Source organism: Accipiter gentilis, chromosome 18 (assembly GCF_929443795.1).
Source record: "Accipiter gentilis chromosome 18, bAccGen1.1, whole genome shotgun sequence".
NCBI classification, from domain to species: Eukaryota; Metazoa; Chordata; class Aves; order Accipitriformes; family Accipitridae; genus Astur; species Astur gentilis.
In genome coordinates this window covers 5705102-5723743 of record NC_064897.1, presented here as the reverse complement: position 1 = coordinate 5723743, position 18642 = coordinate 5705102, and the positions used below count along the sequence as shown (strand labels likewise).

Genomic DNA, 18642 nt, shown 5'->3' with positions numbered 1-18642 from the left:
ATTTACCATCTGGGCTGCTCAGAGGTTGAAGAAACAGCAGATCGTATCAAGGAGTTCAAACAGGTTTATGCTTTTGTTTTCATAACAATGACTCCTCAGCTTCTAGGTCAGATTGTGATTACATGCTATTGCACTCTTACCTTACCTGCTGTCACACTGTATTTTTTAATTTCATTTCATAAATGCTCTTGCATAATGTACGGGGTTTAATCAAAATTAGGTTTATACGTTCTAAGTTCTAGGGGCTTGGGGGTTTATACACATAGCCTAACAATGAAATTCGGATTCGCTGGCCGCCAGTCAAATATAGTTCACTTTCAGGCAACATATCTGAGATGACAGGTAAAAGGTATTTTAGGGAGAACAGTGCAGAGTCACCCAAACAGCAGGAGAGGCAGCACTGCTGAACCAGCAAACCCAGCCAAACACAAGCTGGTGCCTGCTGAAGTGATGGAGCTGCTCCCAGCTCTGACTTACTGAAAGACGCTTGCCTGGATGTTGTGCCAGACCAGCTATAGCCCTAAGTTACTACAGCCCCCAGGACCCGGAGCACACTGCAGAAGAGCCTGAATTTTGCTAGTTGAATTTACTAATCCCCACTAATGGCTGACGACACGCGGGTCCATACAAAACAAGTGGAGATCTGCATTTTGCCCCTTATCCCCTCTATCCTCATGCCTCACAGCACGGAAACTCCCCAGCTGGCAGAAAGCTCTTGGCTCAGACCGCAGGCGAGAGCCGCGAAGCTGCTTTTGGGCTAGCACTGGCCCTGGGCGTTAAGGAGCTGCTTCGGCATGGCCCTGCGATGAGTTAGAGAGCACGGCGGCCAGCACGGCTCTGTGGCACGGTTTGTCTGAAACGGCACGCCGAGTAATGCGGTCTTCAGAGAGGGTTGTTTCATTGCGCTATTTGTATTGCCACCGCAAGACTGAAGCCCACAGGAAAACAGACATTTCTCAGCAAAGTTATCGCTGCCCAGGCCTAAATAAGAACATCTGGAAGTCCCGGTGAAGATCACCAGAACAAATCTAATCTCTTGGTGCTGATTTGCTTCCCACCCTGTATTTAACAGCTCTTGTGCATACACTTAGTCCCTGGTTGCTGCTTCTACTTCTGGATTGAAAACAAATATGAACATAGACATCCTCCTATTACATGAATAACGAGATTTAAGTTTACACAAGAATGTTTGTCAGGAATGTATTCCCTTTGAAATATATTTTCCAGATATTCCATATGTAAATCATTTCCTTTTTTTTTTTTTTTTTTGTATTTGTCTCCTCAGAGATCTAGACTAGGTCCTAATTATCCTCTTGTGAAAATTTATCCGGCAGAGGCAGAGACACTCCTACCAAGAATCTTTCCAGTAAAACTGCCACAGCAAATGCTGATGCTTAAACTAAGCTGCAACAAATATATTAAATCCTGAGAGTGAAAAACCGTGTTCACATCCAGCAACAACTTCCTGAAAAACTGGTAAAGGAAATTTCATAAAAATAAAATTTTTTTTTTGAAATGAAAATCAAGGTCTGGTGAGGGACAAATAGGAAAAGCAAGTATTTACTTCATTTGACATTAGCGAGTTCATTGCTAAATACAGATATAATTTACTACACAGAAGATCAATGGCAACTTTTGTAATTACAGTCATTGTTTGGGGGGAAGTGTTGCTATAGCAATACCAACCATAGGAAGGAAATCCACATCTAGTCAGAGCATTATTTCTACATATCATTATTTTTTATGGCATAGCACTCTAACAGGAAAGGGTGCAGTAAATCAATAGCAATGCCTATTTTAATCACACAGGCATAGTTTGGAAAAGTGTTTCACAGAAACACATTGAACAGGGAAACGAAAGAGCACGACTACACGTTAAGTAACATTGTGTGTGTTTTAGTTACTTGAGTGCCCTTTCTTTAATCAGCTTACATCAGCTAAAGTCAAGAGTTTAAATCCAGGCTTTCCCAAACCAACTCCTCCTGGATTTAGAATATAAGACGTTTTGGTTCATTTTTTTCCCCTGTTCTCTGCGTAATCACGAGCAACCTAAATGAGATCTGATACCCCTTAAACTGGTTTGATTCCCAGCCATCTCAGGTCTGCAGGGTTTCTTGGCTCAGGCATCAAGTGAAAGAAATAAAACTGGTTTGGGACTGGGATCAGCCCTGAAGTGATACAGCCACATTTGCATGGCCCTACCCCCAACGCAGCTGGCAATGGTGTTAAACTGGGAGTCAGACAAACCACAAAGGATGACCAACATATGACCGCAATACCTTTTCCTGGCCAGCCCCAAGGCAGGTCTGGTGCCCAGGGCATGTTCCGGGACATTCCCACCCACAGGCTTCCAGCAATGGCACTTTGGCTGTGAGTTTGGGGAACTGGGACTTTGGGTGTTTCTTTCTTTCTTGTGCAAAGGTTGACCCCATTCTGTCTGTCTCCACTCCTACCTTGGATTACTGATAAAATCATACTCCCAATTATCCTGGCTTTTAGTTGACTATTTTTTTCCCCCTTTCCATGAGTTGGCTCCCTCAATTAAATCTTGCAGCGCTCACAATCACAGTCAGATTTAAAAGAAGGAATCAACTCCATTGAAAACAAACAATCATCAACACCGATCTGTGAAAACAGATCTAATGTAATCCCAACAGCTGATTTTCTCATATCTCTCTCTCTTATTTTTGAAAAATTAACTTGAACAACAGTTTTCTATGCATTTCTACAGCTCCTAGCACACCTAGGAAGAGAGAAGGGATGGCAAAATAGATATAATTCTTAATAAATAATCTTAATTCAAGCGAAATACAAATTACTTGGATTCCTATGGTCACGTGAACATTGTGGCTTTCCCAAAGGCATGTCAAAAGAACAGAAAATTTGAAAATGGCTAAGCAAGATAAACCTACATAATATCATATAGAGTTAAGGATGCCTTGAACATGGATACAACTGAAGCTGATGGTAGGGAGGAAGTCTTTGTAGAAGAGGGGCTTCTATTGTCCACCATTCCAGATCCACCATCGTGGACATACAAACATCACAACCTTACAAAATTCTTCCTCCACATGGCACAGCCCTGCTGTCCTATGCAGATTCTAACTTCTTTGAAGTCAGAATCACAGAAAAGCTAGTTGGAAGGGACCTCTGCAGATCACCAGTTCAACTCTCTGCCTGAAGAGGGGCTGTCACCAATGCCAGATCAGGTCATCCACAGCTTGGTCCAGCTGTCTTGAAAACCTCCAAGGAAAGATTCCACCACCTCTTTGGGTGACATGTTAAAAGTCCTGTGCTACTCCCTCGTGGATAAAAAAACTTTTCCTGATGGCCAGTCTGAACTTCTCAAGCTGCAACTTGTGACAGTTGCCCCTTGTTTTTACAATCTGCCCCTAATAAGAGTTCAGCTCCATCGTCATTGTAACTCCTCTTCAAGCAGTTACAGGCTTCTGTGAGATTGCCCCTTAGCCTCTTTTTCTGGCCAGACTAAACCAGCCCAACTCTCTCAACCTCTCCTCATAGCTTATGGGGTCCCATGGCTCAAATCACCTGAATAGTCCTCTGTTGCATCCTCTCTCTGTTTTTAAACACTGTCCTTTTCATTTGAGGAACCTCAAAACTGACTGGAGAAGCACAGTACTTAACAGTGCTGAGGAGGATAACGACTTCCCCTGATCTGCTGGTCATACTTTTAATGTAGACCACTATGCCGCTTGACTTATTTGCAATGAAAACGTACCACTGGCTCATTTTCAACTTGGCAGCAACCATAATATCCATTGCTTTCCCACAGATGTTCTGTTCAGCCAGTTGTTTCCCAGCCTGTACTGTTGCACAGAGTTAATCTGCACAGGCAGAGAACTTCACGATTATTCTCACTGAACTTCATGAGGTTCCTGTTGACCCAAAGCTCGGGTCTCTCGAGGTCCAGCTGAATTTAATTTCTACCATTTGGTGTACAAAACTCTCTCTCCTGCCATTTTAACATGTTCTATGACTTTTTTCAGGGTGCGTTCTGTCTCACCATCTAGGTAATTAACAGAGATGTAACACTACTGGCCCAGTCTCTCACAGGCCACTTGTTATTTGTCTCTAATGAGACTCTGAGCTGTTGAAGACTACTACCCTTTGAACCTGGAGAGCCACGCAATTTTCAGTCAATCTAACAATCCGTATCTCCAGCCCATACTTACACAGCTTCGTCAGTGAGAGATGATAACAAAAACCTCACTGAAGTCAAAGTCAGGAAATGCTATATCCACTGATGTCCCCACGTCTACATTGTTAGTAATTTAATTGCAAAAGGCACTCAGGTTGGTCAAGTATGACTTGCCCTTGGTACCTCTGGGTCAACTGTTCTTGATTACCTTCTCATATTTGGAAACGAATTCCCTGAGGACACGATTCATAATATTTCCACAGACTGTGGTAAGGCTGACTGGCCTATAGTTCCCTGGACTTTCCTTACTCTTCTTAAAGATGGGTGTAATGATAGACTTTTCCTAGTCTTCAGGGACCTCTTTGCCATCTTTTTTCATAGATAACAGAATTGCAATTGCGTCGCCCATGTCTGTCAGTACCCTAGCATAAATCCCACCCAGGCCGATGGATCTGAGTATAACCAGCTTTTCTAAGTAGTTCTTAACAGTAAAGTATGCTTTGTTTGCTGTGCAGCACTGCTTAATTATGTTCTCCTTGGCAATCTTTGCTTTTGTACAGAATCATATGTGGAATAGGAATTGATCATGCCTCTTGCTCAGTGGGCCACACAGCAAGACAGGTCATCTCTTGCCCACACACTCAATTCCACACTGCTTGGGCTCTGAGAACACAGTATTTATCCTCACCACACCCTTATAAAATAGGAAAGTGCTCTACCCCCTGACCCTAATGAGCAGCCATCTAGCAAAAAGCACTCCTGACAAATAGCAAGTGATATTGGAAAGAAGAGAACCCAAATCTTCAGAGCGCTAAGCCTCTAAATACTGATTCAGGGGGAAGGACAGAAAGACAAAAAATACCCACAGCGCAAAGAGAAAACTTTTGACCCTACCCTTAACGGTAGCTCCAAAATAACTGAAGGAATGAAGAAAGAGTAACTTGCCTTTCTGGCACATGCCCTTATACTCACTTAACAGGACTAAAATTACTGGGTTCCATTTGGATTCTGCCAGGATATGGTTCCTTCGGGGGAAGGAGACCCAGTAAGACCCAGAAAGTTTCCCCCTTCCCTGACATTAGAGATCCATCTCACTGCTGTCTTGACAAACTTTCCAGGTTACCTTCCTGAATGCTCAGAGCACAACTGCTACGTACCCTTTCCTCTGAATGTACCAGGGACCCACGATCTGCTGCAGACTTGTCACTACGTGCTTCCGAGTTGAGAAAGAAGAGGACCCAAATATTCTCTTATGCTCCCAGGGGTCTTCAGACAAACCCCACTGTGCTGTTGCCAACTCTCAGGGCTAAGCTGGAACAAAAGAAAGCAAGCCATTTCCACCATACATGGTTTTTAATCGCTACTCCCTACCGTATGCATTAATACAATGCATTGGTCCTGTGTTAATCTCATTTTCATCGTTAACAGTGAAGCAGGAAACACAAGTGCCAAGCGCTATCTTGCTCCTCTTCATTCAGCATATGGTGCACTGGCATCTCCGTATCCGATTTGAAATCTACCACATTTACCTAATTTCCACATACCTTGTACCATGGATTATCACTTGTGTCCTTTGCTATGCTCCCTTTGCTTTCAAGTAGTAATGCCACACTGCTACAAGGAAAATACTCATCTCCAACAAGCATATGAATACACACAAAGTGCAGATGCAAGACACTTACTATACCAATAAAATCAACATGTTCTGACAGAAAACGTTCTCAAGATCATAGCGACCACTTCACCTGTGGCCCAGCATATTTTGTTCTCCTATCAGGCATTTCTGGTGGAGATATATTAGGACAATTTTTATGTTTACCCTAAGACATCAGAACATATGTTCCCTTGCTAGCACTACACCAGATATTTATTTGCAATATATCAAAGAGATGATTTAATCGATGAAGAAATGCTCAACACAAAAGAGTGGCTTCTGCAGTTGTAGGTTTATAACTTACAAATAGGACAACAACAAAAAAATAGAAAACTGATATATTTTATCTTAATTTTTCAGTCAGATTAATTCAGAATTTGCTTTTTAAAGAAAAGAAGGTAGATTTCCATAAAATATGGAAAACACGACATTTTAAAAAGATAAGGCAATGAAGTATGACCTTTTCGTCACAGAATCACAGTTATCCTTAATGTATTTTTTCTGGCCTTAATCTTCTTGAATTTTCAAAACAAGTGTCAAATAATTGCAATACTTGTATTGCTGCAAGTGGAAAGTTAGTTCTGGTTTGGTAAGATTTTTGCACAACACTGTACAGAATAAAAAGCCAACTAACTACTATGGGACACCCTAGTGAAAATTCTGTAATTGATTTAAAGGAAGCTGCTGCTGGAAATTATGAGCACTTTAGATTAAAAGCATCCCAGACAGGATATTTTGGGCGCTATATTTTGCGTGGACAGGACTCAAAGTTGCATATAGCAGATAAGAATTTCAAAGACAAAAGAAGAAAAAAAGGAGTGCAATGAGGTGCCCATTTTATTTTATAAATGAGTCAGCAGTACAGGGTGATATTTATACACCGCTACATGGAACAAAGCACCAAATGCTGCCAAAGCTACTCTAGAGTGAAAATATAGACAACACAATGAAAAAAAATGTTTAGAGTAAAAATACATATAAGGACTTGCATACATCACATGAAAAAAAAATCCTATTGTCTTGATTACTTCCAACTATCAGACATAATAAATTTAGTTTACTCCTGTTACCCACCAAACAAGACACAAATTTCCTGCTGTATACCTAGGAATGCTGAGAGACCTACTTCTATAATTCCACTTTTATTTGTATAGCACTTTAAGGGCTCACAGTAACATTAGTCACACTAGGTGTAGGCGTATGTGGAATACAAGACAACTACTCTCTTTGAAGGCACCCTGCCATTTAATGAAAGATAGATTTACTTTTACAGTATTGTGACTGTTTTAACATTTTGAACACATGAACCTTAGATCAAAGGCGAGTTCCTATGAAGGGCTCCAGATCGCCTTACTTCATCTCCCAGAACAAGAGTTACGTAGGTTGCCATGGAAATTAAATGTTAGTGATAAGTAGAGTACTTGGGTTTTGATAAATGCAGATTATGTTGCTTCAGAAGACAGGAACTTTGCCATCTTCAAGGATGCAATCTATGGTCAGCGAGGGGAACTCTGGCATTGCATATTATTTTTTCATTTTTCAACACAACTATCCAATTTCCAGGTGAAATACTGGTTGTTAGATGTGCCAGCCTATAACCTTTAATACTGGAAGTTTAAAATCATATTGAACTTCAAAAGCAAAGCAGAGACAGCCACAACGCAGCCTGTCCTCCTACGTACGTCACCACCCTGGTCTGGGGGACATCTAGCCTTTCAGAAAAGACGACAGAAATGTGTTCAGTATTAATGCAACTTCAGCCTCTTTATGATTCACCAGCAGAAAGATGGCTGTAGAAATACAACCTTCTATTACTTGAAAACCAAAGCCACAGTAAATGTAACTTTAACAGGCAAAAGGTTTCCAAGAGGAACCTGAGAAGTAAGACCCTCCCCGCTCCCAAGTGGTGTAGTATGAGCAGCTAATGCATCTATATGCTGTGATTGACTTGCTGTCAGATCAGAGTTTACTTTTGCATATGTGGTTGGTTCAACAGTATTACTCTGTTGGTAGAGTCCAGAAACCTCATCTTCAAACATGCGATGTTATCACTTCATCTTGGAAGCATACAGTTTCATTCCATCCCTGACTTTCTTGCTAGAATTTCTTTGTGGGTGAGTTCATCAGCAGTAAGCAATGCCTAATTAGTTCTCGAAAAACCTTGAGCTAGCCAAAGCAATAGGCTTTCCATTGGTAGGGAATTCAGTGTTAACCTCTGCAGATAAACAACTGCCTGCATCTCAGTTGTATATGGTCCAACACAAATATTCAGCAGAAAAAAAAAAAACAAACACTCGACCAAAACACTTGAGCCCCATGCATGGAGCGTTCCAGTACCAGGAACTGAACATCTCTTCTCCACGTATTGATTGACTACCCTGTAGCAAACAGCAGCGTGCAGGATTCGAGCAAGGTGCCTGTAAAGCACTCATTTTAACATTAAAAAAAAAAAAAGACAGCTTCAGAACATGGTGGAGATGGGTTAAATTCTTTTCTGAGCCACAGGAATTAATACATAGCTAGCAGTTTGCCTGACGCCACACAGCAATGAAGGGTCAGTGATAAGCCAAAATGAAGGTGAAGTGATACATCTCAGGCATGAAAATCAGTCTTTAAGGACACAGTTAGACTCCTCATCTCCTCTGTCAGCTTAGTGATGCCAGATTTAGGCAAAGGAACAAAACAAAATGCCTGGGAGAGAACACAGTGATTAGGAAATAAGGGAAACGAAAAAAATATTAACTGAAAAATGCATCGAGATCTAACATTCCCCATCAAATGGATATATTGTTTAGGATGCCTTGAAACCTTGAATTCTAGTATATAGTAGAAACCCACAGTCTGCTTTGAGGATACATGGGGCAAGGCAGCAAGCACTGAACATAAACCTAAGAATGAAGAAAAATTAAGACTACAGCTAGACAGCATTATGGCAAAAGTTACTGATCACTTGCAGAACCCTGAAGGTTTTCCACTGAGCTGACGGGTTTGACCACTGCATCTAGGTGCAAGATATGATGGTTGTTTTGATTCATACACCAGAGCACGGCATAAAGACCCTGGTACCTCTGGGCTCCTTGCCCTCTTCCCTCCGCAACAGTGTCAGGTTCATTTCAGATGCAAATGAAGGCACAAAAAAAAGTGCGGAGGGGATCACTGACATTTTGTTCCATACTTGGAGTGTATTAGCTTAGTCACTTTGCTCTGGAGTATCTAATAAAGATAGCAGCAATCGGAGCTTGAAGGAGGTCACCGGTAGAAGACGGTGTCATTCAATGTCTGTAATGTCTTGATCTGGGATTTCATCTCTACCCGCAGATGGCAGACTGAAGGGTTCCATAGGGAAGTACTACAGAACCTCATCAAAAGCAATAATGTACGTTACTACGGAAAAGATCATAGGGCACGTAGAGAGCTGGGCTGAGAAGTACCAGCTGCAGTCACAGGAATAAAGTGGAATTTACTGCACACAACGTTGGAGTACATGGCTATAAGAGCTCCAGGTTTGCATAAACAGATCTTTTTTCAGAAAAGCAAGCAAATTGTTTCCTTGCAGTCTGCAGGATCAGAAAGAGGTAAAGCAGTGAGGCTGCAGTTATATGAAGCAAGGGTTAACTAAGGGTATAATTCTGTCTGTCACATTCAATTTAGAAATGTGAATACATGAGAGTTCGGGTGTCTTATTAATGGCCTGGGGACCAACAGTCTCAGGCTCTTCATAAATTTTTCGTCCAACAAAGGAGTTGGGTGCTTTACAACAATGACATTCAGTTCAATAGCCAAAGGAAATCTAGCAGCAGTCCTGACTGTGACGTTCCCCTTCACTTAAAGCTAGAAGCAATGAATAAGCTGATGTCAGTGCATGCAATGGAAGTTTTGCTAAGGGCTCCTTCTGTAAGAAAATTTCACCCTCAAAATTGTCCTTAAAATTAGGTTTAAGCAGAATCACGCCATCCATTACAGACCAGCCGATGACAAAAATAAGTCCCGTTGACAGCACTGTGAGCGCGTACATCACAAAGTGTTTTATGTTGGGCAGGCAAGTCCTTTTCTTTCTCTCCCTCCTCCCCGCTCCCTCACAACAGAGCACTTCTCCAAGTCCCCTACTTGGGCTATGGGCACACAGTGGGGGAATTTCTGAAGAAACGTACTTATTTTTATACTTAAAGGAAAGATTTAATACCCATGCCCAATAAGACTATGTGCTCGTGAATAAGCAATGACAGGTGGTAAAAGCAGATGGTTTTGAAAAGATCTGCGGCAGTCCCTGGCTCCGCTGTCCTAGCAGCTCCGCAGGATACTGGCAGAGAAAGCGATTCCCCTCCTCTTCTTTCCTCACCTCACTTGAGAAAGCCAGCAGCAGCCGACCTCGCTGGCTGCCACAAAGCCTGGATAGGACCGGCAAAGCACACTCACCCACATTCTTCATCCCCGCTCCAAACTGCTTCTGCCTCGCTGCAGAAGCTCAGCCCATAGCAAGCCATTGATACTGGCTAACCAGACAGGTGGTCATCCGCCAGGAGCCACAAGATCACCTCTGTGTTAGCTGGTCCTGACCGGGAACAGAGCGGGCAGAGCTCCTGGTTTCGGCAGTCTAGCACTGTGTTTGTTCCCCACGGATCATGACCACTTTGCTTCTGAATGCATCACCCTCCTCTGGTGTAGTCCAAAGTATCTAAGAGGGAGCATCACTGAACGCTCCAGTGCTGGACTGAGGCAAAACCACCTGCCTTCCAGTACAGACCTCTGCTGAAAGCACCACCTCTTGTTTCCGAAGGCCTTGGTGATGAAGGAGGCATTCCGGATGCTTCAACCCTGCGTAACCAAACAAACTTTCACAAATGATGAATAACCTTGTGTTACTAGTCATAGAGTGATACTGCAATGGAGACCAAAGCACAGAGAAGCACAATTATTCACATTATGTCTCAAAACAAGAGAGAGCGGGCAAAAAAAAAAAATTTCATATATCAACGAGAGCAGTAACAGAAAAGTATATTTCCAAATGAGTGTTGTGTGTTTGGCCAAAACTGTGCTGACTGCTGCAGCTACAACCTTCTCCAAGTTATCGTTGATTGTGCTAAGGGAGCAAACACCCACTACTAATGAGAAAACAGTGCCAGCTTCAGGCTGTGGTTTTCTGCACGCTGCATCAGCTGTAGCACACCACTAGTTAAAGTCAGTTGTAACTCTCTTTTGAGACATCACAGTACACCTAGGAAGATGACTCAGGCAATTTCATATACCACCAATGAATCATTAAATGGTACCACCTCTGGCTACTATCAAACCCATCTGTATAGCCCATTGTTAACTCCACGGTACACCCATCTCAAAGAACCTTTTAGAAGACTGCTATGCTCGCGCATTTCTTGAATAAATTAAGAATCTCTCAGGATTTACTAAGGTGTATTGTAGGAATTACGCTTTGAAAAGGGCCGGTACCTTTTCTACAATAGCATCTCTGCTTTTCAGATGCTCCTCAGAAATAGGCCTGATTAAGCCAATGTCAACATAACACTTATTCTTGTTTTCCTTTTCTTTAAACAGTATAAGTGTAAGCTTTGTAAGAATCTTTTCCTTATTGTTCATCTATAGCATTGTTTACAAAATTGCAATCCATTTACATTTTCATAATTTCACTCACAGTATCAAGGTAGTTGCTGAAGGAATATTCTAGGGAGGGTTGTGACACTACAGTGTATTTATATTCAGCATCCCCTGAATAAGGAAAGGCCTTCCTGAACCTTCCATGGCAAAATAAATCCACATTCTTTACATGAAATCAGGGAACCTTTCTTTCCTTCAATCAATGGGGTTTGTGGTTGCTTTCAGGAAGGTCAAACAAACAAACAAAAAAGGCATTGTCAATCCAGCTGGCCCCAATTTTATACAGCATTGCCGAAACAGTAGTGAAAACCGAGTTTGCTGTAAAGGTGGACGCAAGCCATTCAAGCTTGGAATAAAAAACTTAAATTTGTTTCCAGAGAACACCCCACGGTAAAATTGTCTCTCACCTTTGAGCACAATAAAAAGTGGATCTGGGCTTGGATAAGGCAAGGCTGAAAGACAGCTTTAGAAATTAAATTGTAAGCATCCAGGTTTGTGACCAGTCCTGCCATTTCTGTGTGCGTTAACCAGTCATTAAGTTTTGAATTTGTTCTGTTAAAACCACAGGACAATTTACTGCTTCTTAAATAAGATATAGGTGATGGATACTGGCATAATGGGTTAAAAATGAAACAAAGTATGAGAAAAACCTATAATATGCATCTCTTATGGGCACAGCTGCTCCACAATTACTTTCAGGAAGGAGAAAACATTGGAATTAAACATAATATTATATTTTTGTGGCACGAGGTATCTTTTTCTCTGAATGTGGGTGAAAGAACAGAGCCGTATGCAATTTCCAGTCACTTGAAACTGCCTAAGCATAGGTGCACACAAAGAGAAACACACGTGCAAGCAACTCCTGCAAAAGATAGCTAGTATAAGCTTAGAACTGAACACATTTATAGTTGAATTACAGGTATTTTTGCAAGACCTTCAGTATGCCTCATGCTTTAACAAAAACAAATGGGCCAGGGCTTTGAGGGAGAGGAGATTTTCAGTTTCCAATAGAACATTCATTATATGCCTACACACAAGATCCTACTATTGACTATTTCACTGTGTAAAGAACTAATCAGCTGTAATTTTAACACTGTATATCACCCAGACAACTACATTTTCTAAAGGAAGCCTGAAAGCACTATTTAGATGAAAATTAGAAAAAAAGAAAACAAAAAGAACCCACACCAGACAAAACATCTAACTCAAATGGTGTTAAAAAAACCCATGAGTTATAGGCTTACCGTTCAAAAATTGAATGGAAAAAATATAATAAAAGACAAAGCATTCACTGTAGTATACTCTTTGGTGTGACAATAAACGAAAATGAACTTTTGCCAGGCATGGCAGCATATAAAAAGGGCTGAGATGCTACAAGTGCATGGTGACCCCAGCAGTCCACAGGGAATGTTTTTTGCAGGAGGCCAGGAGACCGCACAAGAGAGCAAATGCTCCCCCATGACTGGTCCCTATGGCTCTGACCATCCCGGGCTGAGAAATCATCATTGTCGATATCATCATAGCAACAAAGAAGTCATGCTGCAAACCTGGGCTTTATCAGCACAGGCCATGTGCAAACATAGAGCAAAAAAGAGAGACTGTAGTTGAAGTAGTCTGCCATTTCAATACAAGACAGGCAGACTCAGAAGCAAGAGGAGTGGTTGTGAGGCCATAAATCAGGTCAGTGGCAGAACTGACCCCAAACCTAAATTCAGAGCTCTACATCCTGAGCAGAGGGAGGTAATTTTTTAGGATGCCAGAGTAAGGCTCCACCTCCTTCAAGAATACAGGTGTTTAAAACAACTTTGTCCTTCAAGTTTCCTCTTTCACTCGGTTCATCAGGCTCGTGAAGAGTACGTCTACACAGGTGACTGGAGACAGACAGGTACCTCTACTCACTCTCCAAACTGGCCAGACACAAGCCAAACCCAATCTGAAAGCCATGCAGAAGCGTTAACAGAGCACTGAGCGAGCTCATTAGGCTGCAGGTCCCGCATCATTTTAATCTGGTCCAAATGGATCTCCTAACAAGCACGATGAGGATTGCCCGCTCTTCGCCCAAGTGCACCTCTCTGCTGACTCCTTGGTGCATTTTAGTCATGCATTGAGTCAGACCCAGGAACTCATCCAACTAAAAGCCAGGCCAAGAGCAACAAGAAGAGTGGATTTGCATTTGGCCACAAGTGATAGTACCGGTACAAAGGGAGAGATGAGGAACGCGTCGCCAGAGGCGAGGCAGGCAGGCTGACCCTTTGGCAGAAGCCCACATTTATGGCAAATGGAAATGACTGCTGAACTGCACCCTTTGCCTTGCAGAGAGGCAAATTTTGGTTAGCTCCAGCACAGCTTCACATTAATACAGGTGAATAGCTCCCAGAAAAGGACTGCCTTTGTGTAATAGCTTGTTGAGCCACGGAAGTGAACACGCTTCAGATGATACTTATTTCTAGATACATCTGGAAATGCAAAACTCTTTCCACGACATACCGCTAATAACTTTGATAACGTTAATCTCATTGGACAGCACTGCAATATTCAAACTTCCATTTCTTAAGCACCCTTTGTAGACCCAGGGCCCTTAGGGAATAAGAATGCTATAATTTTTAGTAGTAATAATGGGATAATAATGCAGCTACAGAGCGATGCTAACATTATGCCCTGCAGCAATCATCCCCAACACTTTCCTACAAACACAGCAAAACCAAACAATATAGTAAGATAAGCAATAGTCCCCAGATGAGTTGAGCACTCATCAGTAGAATTTCCCCAACCCCACTGAGTTACTCTCCATTGCCCTTCAGCTTCTATGAACTACTCAGATCTGTGATATCACACACACACACACAAAAAAAAGTCCCTTCTCCTTTTCCCATTTCAAAACAGGTATTTTTCTTCTCTTTCCCTATGCCCTCATTTACATGATCCATCCCTTGTATAGATAGATCAAAACTACTTGCCATTGGGAAAAAAAAATGGCAAATTGATCAGAATTAGGAGCTTCCTACGTGGAACGTAAGGAAAAAATATTGAAAAGTTTTTTTACAATGACAGTCTAATGCTGTAGACGGCCCTCTTGGACAAGGATCTACTTGCCACAGGATTTGAAATCACCAGTACCTGAGAGATTTCTGAAGACACTGGCCACTCGTTTGCGTTCCTCTACCGTACCGCGCAGACCAAATGGCAGTCTCTGTGCCTTTGGTCGTATTACCCACATTCTCTGCCACAATCCTTCTGCCCTGTCATTACCCACGTTCTCCCTGCCAGCACCCCCACACCTCCCCAACCAACCCACCCACCGCCACTCCCCAAGATCCAGGTCTGTCACATCTGAACCGACTTTGGGGAAAGCACGAGAATTTTATCAGTCAAAGCTGCCTCCATAACAGAGCTGCAAATTGTATGCCTCTGTTAACAGGCCATTCCCTACTATTTTTCTAGCATTCTCTCTCTAGATTCTTCTTTTTTCGCCCAGCTGACATGCTACGGGTTTTATTTACTCAGGCTTTTCAGACATGTTCTTCAAGATGTTTTAAAGCTACATTTCCCCACCACTAATTTAACAAAGCCTTAATAGGGATTAGAATTGAAACCCAAATTGGCAGAACTGAGGAATTTGCAGCTTTGTTACTGTATCAGATGCATCCTCGAACACCCTCTAAATATAGTAAAAGGCTGGCCTAAATCTGCTATTGCTTCATGTTTAATTCAGATACCTTTGAGTAAGTGCATCTCTCCCCACACCCCCAAATTTTCTATTCTCATCACCTATGTATTGAAGTTGACGGTGACTTTAACTTAGACAAAAACCCCAAACCACAGAGGAAATGTTTTTAAAACTTGTTTCTACAAAACTGTAGTTTATCAGAGGGCGAGAACACAATAGATCTGGAGATTAAAGCACTTCTGTTATAACACTTTAAAGATGAGTACATTATACGGTAATGAACAGGACTTGCACTTTCCTATTCAAGAACATTACAGGTAAGCAGAAAACGATGATGCCTTTGATACGGTAGATGCAAATGAAAACAAACTCCAACAGCAGATCTCCGGACTGCCATCAGCTTCTTATGAAATGGAGATGAAGATTCCCACCACGCCAGCACACATAGAAAGTTACACTCCAAAGTAACATGCCACAGCAATGTGAGCTTTGGTATTGAAGGCTTCTGAAAGGCCATGCCTTTTTCTTTTTTTTTTTTAAACACACCTTTGGGATCACCTAATAGTTGAGTTTTACCCGTACTTTTAACACAAATTCAAGTGAATCTGGATTAGAGCAGATACAGATTTTGGAGTATATTTTTCTAGCCTAATCATGACCTTCGCAGACAGCAAAATCTCAGTCTAAACAAAGATGCAAAACCAGGCTTTTGATTGACTTTATAGTGCAGCATTTCTGGGTGAAGCAACTCGCATTTAGTTTTACTGCTTCCCACTGCAAGATAACGGTCTGTCATTAGTTATTCATCTCTCTAGTTATGCCCTTAAAAGGCTCCGAGGCAAACACGTAAACGCGAATTGTTCCGAGTAACAACATTACTGTAAAGGACCGTGTAAGACAAGGTCGCATGTCTCTAGTTTCTAGAAAACTGAGGATATCCTCACAGGATTCTGTAACCAAATTTGTGCTGTATCTTTGTGGTGCCATGTGGGTGGGTGGGCAGCAGGGTTATCCAGTAATTTCCCAATCAAGAGACAGAAAACAGCAACGAGGCTTAGAATAAGGAGCCCTTCTCATACAATTAAGACTCAATTGCTGTTTAATACTACACTTTTTTTTTTTTTTTTAAAAAACCCATCCAAACAACAGCGTAGGGGCCTAACAGCAGGGAAAACAAAACCGCAAGCCTCCCTAAAATTACATTAGATCCTCCCGGTTTGGGGTGTGGGTTGGCTTTTTAAATTTTTTTTTTAATAGCATCGCAGTAAAGATTTCCCCTCCCCGGCTCAAACCCTGCTGCGAAACAGAGCAGAAGCCCCCCCCCCCCCCCCACCGGGCTGCACTCCGCATCCAACTCTCTCCTCCAAGCAGAAGCCCCAGCGCCGGCAGGGCTGGGGCCGCCGCTCCCCCCCCCCCCTTCCCTCCCCTCCCGGCACCGCCCAGAGCCGGGGGGCGCAGCCCCGGCCCGAAGCTTGCCCCCGGGCCGCGGTACCGATCCGATCCGACCCGGCTCGGCCGAGCCTCCCTGCAGCCGGCCCGGCCCCCTTCTGAGCCTCCTGGGCATCATCCCTCCACAGCCTCGCCGCCTCCCCCACCCCCGGTTTTATTTTTTTGGTGTTTCTTTCTTTTTTTTTTTTTTTTTTTCTTTCTGCTCCCCCTCAATGTCCCCCAGCGGGTTTGTTACCTTCAATTACCGCTTTTCCGACCAATTCCCGTCACCAGACCGCTGCCCCTACCTCCCCTAGCAACTCCCGGCAAAGAAAAGGAGGCGGCAAAAAAAAAAAAAAAAAAAAAAAAAAAACAAACCACACCACCAGGAAAAAAAAAAAAAAATTAAAAAAAAATTACAAACCTCTCCTCCCCCCTCTGGGTCTGATACTATATATCCGGCCGGGGGAAGGAGGGAGGAGCAGCGCCTCGGCTCTGCCTTTCCCCTCCGCCGCCTCTCACACCCGGCGTGCCCGGGGGATGCGGAGCGGCTCAGGGCCGCCCCCCGCCTCAGGCCTCCCCTTCTTCCCCGCTGCCGGCATCGCGGCAAAACCACGTTTTTTCTCTGCCCCCGCCGCCCCCGGTTCCCTGCGCAGCCTCCGCCGTCGTCCCCGTCCCCCCCCCCCCGCCCCAACAACGCTAGCCGTGCCGCAGGGCTCCTCTCCTTACCGGGCTGCCGGGGCTCCTCTGCCGGCGCTGCCGCCTCCGGGTTCCCCGGGAGGGGCTGGGGCTGGGGTCGGGGAGGTGGGTCCGGCTCCTCCCCGAGCCCCCGTCCTCGTCCCCGTCCTCCCGCTTGGGCGGGAGCGGGCAGCCGGGGGTTGAGGGAAGGAGGGCCGGGAGGGGGAAGGAGGCGGCCGGGGGAGGAGGGGAGGGGGGGGGGGGGGGGGTGAAATCCTTCTAAATGCATGACGAAGGGGTAGGGCGAGTGGTCCCCCGGGTGTCCTCCAAGGTTATTACGCCTCCTTCTCCCTTCAGCTTAAAAGCAGAATTTACCTCTGCGTTTCTAAACGCAGAAACGGAGTTACAGAATGGGCATATTAAGTTAATTACGCGATTTGTCTTACAAGCAGTAAGGAAAAAAACCCGAGACGTGCCGCGTACCTGCTCAGCCACGAATACCTACCTTTGCCACCAATACTAATTTTCTCGCTTCGGCTATGGAAGATTACACCCTTTGAAAGATCTTTTCAACCCAACATGAGGATCGGCAAGATGTGGTGCTTTTATAGCCTCTTATTACACTTAGTGTATGTACAAGCATTAATTAGTTTTACAAGGTTGTGTTTATCTAATTACCGTCTTCAATTTACTAGTACTGAAAAAAAGCCAGCCCCAGAGAGGTTGGGTAAGGTGCCCACTGATGATTGATTCGGTATCAGAGCTGTCAGCAGAACTCCACGCACAAAGGCATTAAGTACTACACCCATAGTTGCAGTGCTCCAGCCTCTAGCTCCTTTCTTGACAAGCTTAAAGGCTACAGGTGCCTGCCGTTTCCACACGAGAGCTCCCTCGGCATCTCTGTTTGCACACCTGGGCACTAGTAGTTAAAGCCTGCGACTAGGTGGAGTCCCCAAAGCCTTCACATTTTCACCTCATTCTGGCTAGTGTCCTCACACTACATTAACGTCACACCGGGGCATAGGGCTCTAAGACCAATGCGGACCATAAAAGTCCAAATTGCCCAGGACACAAGATCCACGGCACCTGCTCTCCACACTACACCTACAGATTCAAAGGAGAGTTTTATATGCGTGGGGTCAGATAGAGCCATTCAGGGAATTCATTCCACACAAAGGAGTGGCACGTAGAGTACATTGACTTCATCATTCGTATAGATGGAAGAAAGGCTGCCGCCTTCACAAATAACGAGGATATCGCGTATCGCTAACGTCGCCATCGCAATGGATTGGAGCGCTCGACAGAAGAGTAGAAGCCTTGGCTTCGATTTCATTTTTTCCTTTACAAGGAAAACCAGCTTACGACTTCCTTTATGGCTGGACTCGATGATCTTAAGGGTCTTTTCCAACCTAAATGATTCTATGGTTCCAGCAAAGGAGGTTTTGA

General features: G+C 43.7%; 1 protein-coding gene across 5 annotated transcripts in view; it reads right to left on the bottom strand.

The window, feature by feature from the left end:
* FAR2 (fatty acyl-CoA reductase 2) overlaps positions 1-17760 on the bottom strand; it is a 148806-nt gene extending 131046 nt beyond the window's left edge. Inside the window, exon 1 of one of the 5 annotated variants that reach the window (XM_049821937.1) lies at positions 17702-17760. The gene's annotated coding sequence lies outside the window, so the exon portion shown is untranslated. Of the gene's footprint in view, positions 1-5316; positions 5404-16774; positions 16856-17247; positions 17392-17701 lie in introns of those variants that run through there. The other 4 variants (XM_049821938.1, XM_049821934.1, XM_049821933.1 and 1 more) reach the window with 4 other exon arrangements.
* Positions 17761-18642: the final 882 nt, after the last annotated feature.